Source organism: Podarcis erhardii, assembly GCF_964252035.2.
Source record: "Podarcis erhardii genome assembly, chromosome: 2".
Taxonomy (NCBI): Eukaryota; Metazoa; Chordata; class Lepidosauria; order Squamata; family Lacertidae; genus Podarcis; species Podarcis erhardii.
In genome coordinates, this window is record NC_138498.1 from 105,870,541 (window position 1) to 105,879,940 (window position 9,400).

The following is a 9,400-nucleotide window of genomic DNA, read 5'->3' on the forward strand; positions in this document are numbered from 1 at the left end:
GAACCCATATACTGTCACTGGAAAGATGCTAAACCCAGGCAAACAGCTGCCCTCATTACTCTGGTCAGGTATATTAGCCTCTAGTGACTTATGGGTGAGGTTCAGGTCAGCAACATTGTGAAGCTACTTCCAAGGCCCCAGCCCTGCAAAGAATTCACAAAGCAATGCCATCTTCGCTATTTCGGTGGAAATCGGGAAATCTATTAGAGCACTTCACAATCCAAGGATGTATAATGCAGCCAGCTGTCTGGAACGCAGCAGCAGGTCTGGGTTTGGCCAACGTCTGGATAAAAGAGTGCCTGAATGCTTCCACCTTGCTTTTCAGAAGCAAGATAGGATACAAATGCATTAATAATCATGGTGGTGATATTTAGAATCTTTGAACGATGCAGAATCTCAAAAGGAGAATAAGGTCGTGAGATTCAGTTCCCCATTATTAATTTTGGGAGGGCAAATCCTTTGATGTGTCTCACCCGTTCGTTGTTCACAATATTCCCCCTGTGGCTGAGATACTTACCGTATTTTTTGCTCTATAAGACTCACTTTTTCCCTCCTTAAAAAGTAAGGAGAAATGTGTGTGCGTCTTATGGAGCAAATGCAGGCTGAGCAGCTATCCCAGAAGCCAGAACAGCAAGAGGGATTGCTGTTTTCACTGTGCAGCGATCCCTCTTGCTGTTCTGGCTTCTGAGATTCAGAATATTTTTTTTTCTTGTTTTCCTCCTCCAAAAACTAGGTGCGTCTTGTGGTCTGGTGTGTCTTATAGAGCGAAAAATACGGTAATTAATGGGGGTCCCATGAACACCTGGGAGCGTTGGCGATCCTTGCTCCATCTGGCCTCATTTCATAACAGCCATTTGGCAAAGATGCCAATTATCCTTAGAACACCTTGTGTCGGCAAAGAAAACAAAAGCAAATCCTGCCCTGGATCAAAGAGGTTTCGACATCCCCAGGCAAGCCTGCCCTGTGTACGAGTTGCATATCGATGCCCACAGCCCAAGCCCTCCCACTTCAACTCACCTTCACCTGAGCAGGTAAATGAACCACAAAGGAACCAGCTTAGCACAGCATCCAAACCCAGGATCATGGTTTGTTTTGCACTCTTGCACCAAGGACAAGTTCTAGTGTCGCTGCTGCCAGAACTGCTTCGGGTCTACTGTCTTCTAGTGGCTATAGCAAGTGCAGCTGTAGTTAATGTTAAATTGTGGGTGAACATATCAGAGGACACAGCAATTCTTCAAACAGCTCTTGTTTATTCACAGGCCAGAACAGAACTGAGCTGAAGGGTTCAGCCAGCCTGCTTATATAGAGCTCTACTACAATGCAACAGTAACCACTTTCTGTAACTATCCAATCACTGAACGTCACTTTCAATTCCTTATTTGCATATGTGGACCTGAGTGAAAACTATCTACAGGGTGAAAACTTCAGTACGTAACAGTTAATACATGTATAGCTACATTCGCAGCGCTTCAGCGTGAAGTTGCACAAGGCTTTGATCTAGACTGAGCCTGACAAAAATGTTTAAACCACTAAACACATTGGTTTGCATCCATCTGTCTCGGGAGACAATGGAGGGGTGAGTTGAACCGTTGGAAGGTTGCAACGTCTGCTGTGGCTATAAACATCGATAAGGGAGAGACATGTTTTGTTGCAGTTGGGGCAGATGAAGGCGTCCGGTTGTGCTGCTGCAGAAGTCATTCCTCCCTTGGTCACCGCTGCGGATAAACGTCCTGGCTGTCTGTCTCCAGGCACTGCGGTCGTCTGCAAGGGACTCCCACATAGTGGGGTCGATGCTGCCCATCGCTGTCAACCATCCTTTATTTGGTGGGAAACTCCCTTATCCCAGCGCCGTGTCCGGCTGCTGTCCCTTATTGACGATGTCCCTTAAATTTCCCGGGTTTCAAAGGAAGCAGCTCCCCTCCCTCCCTCCCTGCTGGCCAGGGAGGAGGGAGGCTCCAACTGTGTTGCTTGGCTGCCCGGCCCGGCCCCCTCCGGCCCCCTCTCACCAGCCTCGGCCCCCAGGAGCCCCTCCTGGCTGGGACTGGTGGGAGCCTCGGGCCCTTCCGCTGCCATCCTCCTTGTGGCCGCCGAACTGAGCGTCTCTGCCTGGGGCCTCCCCTTTGCCCGCCGCCGCTACGGCTGCACCGCCAAAGAACCCAGATGAGATGGGCAGCCTGGCGCGGCCTATGAATTGGTGAGGAGCCATGAGAGGAGAGCAAGGGCAACCATAGAGAAAGCAGTTCAGAGAGAGGAGGAGGAGGCGGAGGCGCAGGTAGGTGTTCCAAGGGCTACGAGGGAAGGACCGCAAGCGCTTCTCCCATAGATTTGTAGTGGTCGACTAGCATAGATGGTCTGATCTGCGGGTTTACTTCGGGTGCTATTCCCCCCCCTCTTCCTCCTGCCCCGCCTGATGGAACGGACAGCTGCAGATGGAGCACGAGAGAAAAGATACAGAACTGCAGCAGCATCTTCGTAGCTTGGACTTCGTTTTGCGCAAAAAGTGGTTGCTGCTTGTAGTTATTTAATTGCAGTGTTTCTTCAGCTGGTTTATTGAGCAGCAACCTCTGGAAACGAAGGGCTAAAAACCGGCAATGCTCTCAAAAATTATCTGGTCCCTTTTAATTTCGTATTTCAGCTGGTTGTCTAAAATCCCTTATTTTGGCTGCTGATCCCTTATTTTCGATGCTGCTGGTCCCTTATTTTCAAATCTGTAAGTTGACAGCTATGCCCAAGGGTCTCCGAGCCTGACCCTTGGGAGCTCGGGACCATCACTCGGGAAACACATTGTGTGACAGGGTCCCAAGGGTCACCCAGCCTGATCCCTGAGAGGCAGGATCCGTCGCTATGGAAACAGTACCGTCGCGAAGGAAACAGGCTTAAAGTTGCGGTCGCACAGGTCACCCAGCCTCACCTCTGCGAGCTCAGGACCTTCGCTCAGGAAACGAGCTGTGCGACCGGGCCCCAGGGTCACCCAGCCTCACCCCTGCAGGCAGGAACCGTTGCTATGGAAACGGGACTATAAACGGGGCGGGGACCCAAGGGTCTACGAGCCTGACCCTTGCGAGCTCAGGACCATCACTCAGGGAATGGGTTTTGTGATGGAGTCCCGAGGGTCACCCAGCTGGAACCCTGCGAGGCATGGACTGTTCCTAGGGAAACAGGACCGTTGCTAAGGAAACGGGACCATTGCTATGGAAACGGGTTTTAGGTTGGGGACCCAAGGGCCTATGAGCCTGACCCTTGCGAGCTGGGGACCATCACTCGGAGAACGGGTTTTGTGACGGAGTCCCAAGGGTCTCCCACCCTGCATGGCAGGAACCGTTGCTATGGAAATGGGACTGTCTCTATGGAAACGGCTCCGAGCCTGACCTTGCGAGCTGGGGACCATCATTCAGGGAATGGGTTTTGTGACGGAGTCCAGAGGGTCACCCGGCCTGACCCCTGTGAGGCAGATGCTGTCGCTATGGAAACGGGGCGGGGACCCAAGGGTCTCCACACCTGACCCTTGCGAGCTGGGGACCATCACTCGGAGAACGGGTTTTGTGACGGAGTCCCGAGGGTCTCCCACCCTGCATGGCAGGAACCGTTGCTATGGAAATGGAACTGCCGCTATAGCAACGGGGCAGGAACCCAAGGGTCTATGAGCCTGACCCTTGCAAGCTCGGGACCATCACTCGGGGAACGGTTTTCTGACGGAGTCCTGAGGGTAACCCGGCCTGACCCCTGTGATGCAGAGGCTGTCGGTATGGAAACGGGACCGTCGCTATGGAAACGGGGTGAGGACCCAAGGGTCTATGAGCCTGACCCTTGCAAGCTGGAGACCATCACTCAGGGAACGGGTTTTTTGAAGGAGTCCCAAGAGTTACCGAGCCGGACCCCTGCGAGGCAGGAACCGTTGCTATGGAAATGGGACTGTCGCTATGGAAACGGCTTGCACATTGGGCCTGCACAGCACAACCATACTGACCTTTGCGAACTCAGTACATTTGTTTAGGAAACACGTTGTGTGACGGGGTCCCAAGGGTTACCCAGCCTGATCCCTGAGAGGCAGGGGCCATCGCTACGGAAATGGGATCGTTGCTATGGAAACAGGTTTTACGTTGGGGACCCAAGGGTCTCCGAGCCTGACCCTTACGAGCTGGGTACCATCACTCAGGGGATGGGTTTTGTGACAGAGTCCCGAGGGTCACCTAGCTGGACCCCTACGAGGCAGGAACCATTGCTAAGGAAACAGGACCGTTGCTATGGAAATGGGGCAGGGACCCAAGGGTTTCCGAGCCTGACCCTTGCAAGCTGGGGACCATCACTCAGGAAACAGGTTTTGTGACGGAGTCCCAATGGTCACCCAGCCTAACCCCTGCAAGGCAGGAACCGTTGCTAAGGAAACGGGACCGTTGCTACGGAAATGGGGCAGGGACCCAAGGGTTTCCGAGCCTGACCCTTGGGAGCTCAGGACCATCTCTCAGGGAACGGGTTTCGTGACGGAGTCCCAAGGGTCACCCACCCTGCATGGCAGGGGCCATCACTATGGAAATGGGACTGTCGCTGTGGAAACGGGGCAGGGACCCAAGGGTGTACGAGCCTGACCCTTGCAAGCTGGGGACCATCACTCAGGGAATGGGTTTTGTGACGGAGTCCCGAGGGTCACCCAGCCTGACCCCTGTGAAGCAGGGGCCATCGCTATGGAAACAGGGCAGTCACTATGGAAAGGCGTTTTACTTTTGGGCTGCACAGGTCACCCAGCCTGACCCTTGCGAGCTCGGGACCATCACTCAGCAAGTGGGTTTTGTAACAGTCCCGAGGATCACCCAGCCTGACCCTTGTGAGGCAGTGGCCGTCGCTATGGAAATGGGGCCGTCACTATGGAAACGATGTTAGGTTGGGACGGTTTTAGGTTGGGACCCAAGGGTCTCCGAGCCTGACCCTCCGAGCTCGGGACCATCACTCAGGAAACGGATTTTTATGACGGGGTCCCAAAGTAACCCAGCCTGACCCCTGTGAAGCAGAGGCCATCACTATGGAAACGGGACCGTTGCTATGGAAAGGGGTTTAGGTTGGGACCCAAGGGTCTCCGAGCCTGACCCTTGCGAGCTGGGGACCATCACTCAGGGAACAGGTTTTCTGACGGAGTCCAGAGGGTCACCCAGCCGGACCCCTGGGAGGCAGGAACCGTTGCTATGGAAATGGGACTGTCGCTATGGAAACGGCTCCGTACCTGACCTTGCGAGCTGGGAACCATCACTCAGGGAACGGGTTTTGTGACGGAGTCCAGAGGGTCAGCCAGTCGGACCCCTGGGAGGCAGGAACCGTTGCTATGGAAATGGGACTGTCGCTATGGAAACGGCTCTGTACCTGACCTTGCGAGCTGGGAACCATCACTCAGGGAACGGGTTTTGTGATGGAGTCCTGAGGGTCACACAGCTGGACCCCTGCGAGGCAGGAACTGTTGCTAAGGAAACAGGACCGTTGCTATGGAAACGGGGCAGGGATCCAAGGGTCTCCACGCCTGACCCTTGCGAGCTGGGGACCATCACTCAGGGAACAGGTTTTGTGACGGAGTCCTGAGGGTTACCCAACTTGACCCCTAAATATATATATATATATATATATATTTGCTTTCGTATATATATATATATCATACAATTCTTGACTTGACCCAAAAATACCCTTATTCTTTGGACCTACAGTCACATTTGGAAATCTGTCATAGACAACAATACAAGACAGCAGCTCCCCTATTTGTTGTTTTATTGTTTCCGGGTGGCGCTGTGGGTTAAACCACTGAGCCTAGGGCTTACCGATCAGAAGCTCAGTGGTTTGAATCCCCGTGATGGGGTGAGCTCCCATTGCTCGGTCCCTGCTCCTGCCAACCTAGCAGTTCGAAAGCACGTCAAAGTACAAGTAGATAAATAGGTACCGCTCCAGCGGGAAGGTAAATGGCGTTTCTGTGCGCTGCTCTGGTTTGCCACATGACCCAGAAGCTGTACGCCGCCTCCCTCGGCCAGTAAAGCGAAATGAGCGCCGCAACCCCAGAGTCGGCCACAACTGGACCTAATGGTCAGGGGTCCCTTTACCTTTACCTAAAATTTATACACTGCTTGATTGTAAAACAAACAAACACCTCAAAGTAGTTTATGACCCATGCCATAGAGAATAATACCAAAAAAGAGAAAGAAAGATTCCCAAAGGGTTAGGGTGCACCCTGCCCCCCCCCCAAATCAAATCTTTTTTAATTAACTCTCAACCCAGTTATTTACCTTCTGCTCTTCTGGTACACTGCAAAGCAGCATGCTCAAAAATGGCACAGAATATACTAATAAATATGTTAACTTACCTCCAATATCCACCTACTGCAGTCTCAGAAACATAATTTCACCACTTGGGGGTGCTTTTATACAATATTCTCAGAAGAAGTAGTGCAAAGTTTACTCTATCTCAGGGTTAAGAAACCTGCGGGCCTACATACCATATTTTTCGCTCTATAAGACGCACCAGATCACAAGACGCACCTAGTTTTTGAAGGAGGTTAACAAGAAAAGAAATATTCTGAATCTCAAGAGCAAAAAATACGGTATGTTGTTGGACTACTGTCCTATTGCCAGTGTGGCAAGTGAGCATGGATGATGTGCATTGTAGTCCATCCCAAGGGTGCCAGGTTTCCCACCCTTGCTCCAAAATACTTGTGTAAATTCATCCCTGGTGCAGATATGGGGAACATTTGGCCCTCCATATGTCGGTGAACCACACCTCCCACCTGCTCCAGCGACCATGGCCAATGGCCAGGGAAGTTGAGTGTTGCTATGCATGCCCCAATATATTTGGCCTGCATAACTCAGAAGTGAACTGTCATTTTGCTTGGAAAACTGCAATTCCTGCAACCAGCTTAAGAGGGTGGAGAGATGGAATGTCTTAAACCTAATCTGAAAAACACCTGGACAATCCTTGCAGAAAACGCAATAAAGGATTTACCTTAATCTCAGCATTAAGGTGCCGATGGTGGAGGAGGAGGATATTAAAGTAGTAGGGCATCACGGTGTTTTAAAACGCGTCCACGTCAAACGATTTCTGCGTCTAACCCAGTATTTCCCACCGGGGCTGGCAGCAACTCTGTGGGGTCCCAGGCAGAGGTGTCTCCCATCAACTGCTGCCTGATCTGTTGTTGTGCAGAATGTTTCTGGATTTGCGGTTGAAGGCAGGTTGATGGCACATCCATCGCATTAAATATGTGTATTGGTTTTTAACTGTGTTTTTATTGCTTTTTTTATTTCTTACATTGTATTGCAATTTGAATTCTACAATGAAATGCAAGATATAATAAAAGAAGCAATAAAAATGCCATTAAAAATCACGTGGCAACTAGCACAGTGCATTATAGTGGCTACAGCAGGCAGAAGGATCACTAAGTGGTCCTGGGGGGGGGGGCGGAGTTTGGAAACCACTTCCCTAGAAGTAACCTCCATTTAAGCTGGTTCATAAAGATTTTATAGCAGGTTTTTAACAGGTGAGAGTTATAGTGCTATGGGCAGAGTTCAGAAACTATTAACCACACTTTCTGTCCTTGCTGAGCCTGATAATTAAAGGGCATTTGTTTCCACTTGCCTTCATCCAAATCCAATGATAAAACAGGATCAATCCTTTGCCTTCTTATGAAGTGGGTTAGATTACCCGTGTAGAAAAAAATTGTCTCAAGAAAGGAGGAATGTTCCCCTTCCCTTTGTGTTGAAACTGTGCCTAAGGGGAAACGAAGGCCTTGCGAAAGTGGGTGTCGCTGAAGGGCCATCAAATTTGTATAAATTTGCAGTGTTTGTCGGCCTTCCTTTGTCAGCCAGTGTGGTGTAATGATTAGAGTGTTGGGAAACCTGGGTTCGAATCCCCACTCAGCTATGAAGATAACTGGGGGGTGTTGGGCCATACATACCTCTCTCAGCCTAACCTGCCTCACCCGGTTGTTGCAAGGATGAAATGAGGAGCAGGAGAATCATGTACGCCACTTTGAGCTCCTTGAGAAGAAAATGTGGCAGGTATATCAATGTGAAATTGAATCAGAGAATTGTAGGGTTGGGAGGGACCCGAGGGTCATCTAGTCCAACCCCCTGCAATGCTTGAACCCACAACCCTGAGATTAAGTTCCTCATGCTCTTCTGACTGAGCTACCCAGCAATAAACCTCCACGCTATTAAGGAACTTCAGCACAATGCTGATGTTCCAGTTTCGGGGCTGATAAAGCAGCCACATGCTCAAAGTCCAAAGCTGTTATTACTTTTCTTTAACCCCTTCTCTCCCTGAGCTGGGTCTCTGAAACAACTGCACGACAGGCAAAAAATTCAGTGCATCTTTTTCCTAACATGGGGATGCAATGGTGGGGATTGCATAAGCAATTCCCATCTGATCCCAGGCATATGCTGATCGTTCAGCCCAGACACTGAGGTCCAGCTCTGAGGGGCTTCTGGTGGTTCCCTCCCTGCAAGAAGTGAGGTTACAGGGAACCAGGCAGAGGGCCTTCTCGGTGGTGGTGCCCACCCTGTGGAACGCCCTCCCATCAAATGTCAAGGAAATAAACAACTACCTGACTTTTAGAAGACATCTGAAGGCAGCCCTGTTTAGGGAATGTTTGAAGTTTTATTCTGTTCTTAGTGTTCTTTTGGGAGCCACCCAGAGTGGATGTAGAAACCTAGCCAGGTGGGGCGGCAGCAGGGCAGTTCTGTGGAAAACGGTGGTAAATCACTGAGCTATATAGTATTTTCCCCAAGGACAAAAGCCTAAGGCACAATTTCACACACTGCAGCTGCTGAGGTATATGTTTTGAAGCACTGTTGATGCCTTATTGTTTTCCTGGTGCAACTTAAAACCCCAAGGAACATCACCCTCTCGTATTTTGAAGTGAGCAGAGAACGGATGAATCCAAACACACACACAAACCCAATAAAAACATTTTTTTTAAAAAAACACACGGATGAATCCAACAGCAGGCAGGTTTAAAAAGAAACTTATTTAAAAAAATGTGTTTTCCCTCAATATTGGTTTTTTTTCCCCAATAAAAAGGGGTATAACAGGAAAACAGAACTAGAGCCCAGTCTGCAGTATTACAACGGCAATGGTACGGCTTAATTTGGTACAATAATGCATCCATGGTTGTGCATAAGCAAATCACAAATTCACAAATCCTCTCCATAAACCTTCTTGTGGTTCTCTCACTGCGAGAAGCCAAGTTACAGGGAACCAGGCAGAGGGCCTTCTCGGTAGTGGCACCCGCCCTGGGAACGCCCTCCCATCAGATATCAAAGAGAACAACAACTACCAGACTTTTAGAAGACATCTGAAGGCAGCCCTGTTTAGGGAAGCTTTTAATGTTTGATGGACTATTGTATTTTAATATTCTGTTGGAAGCCGCCCAGAGTGG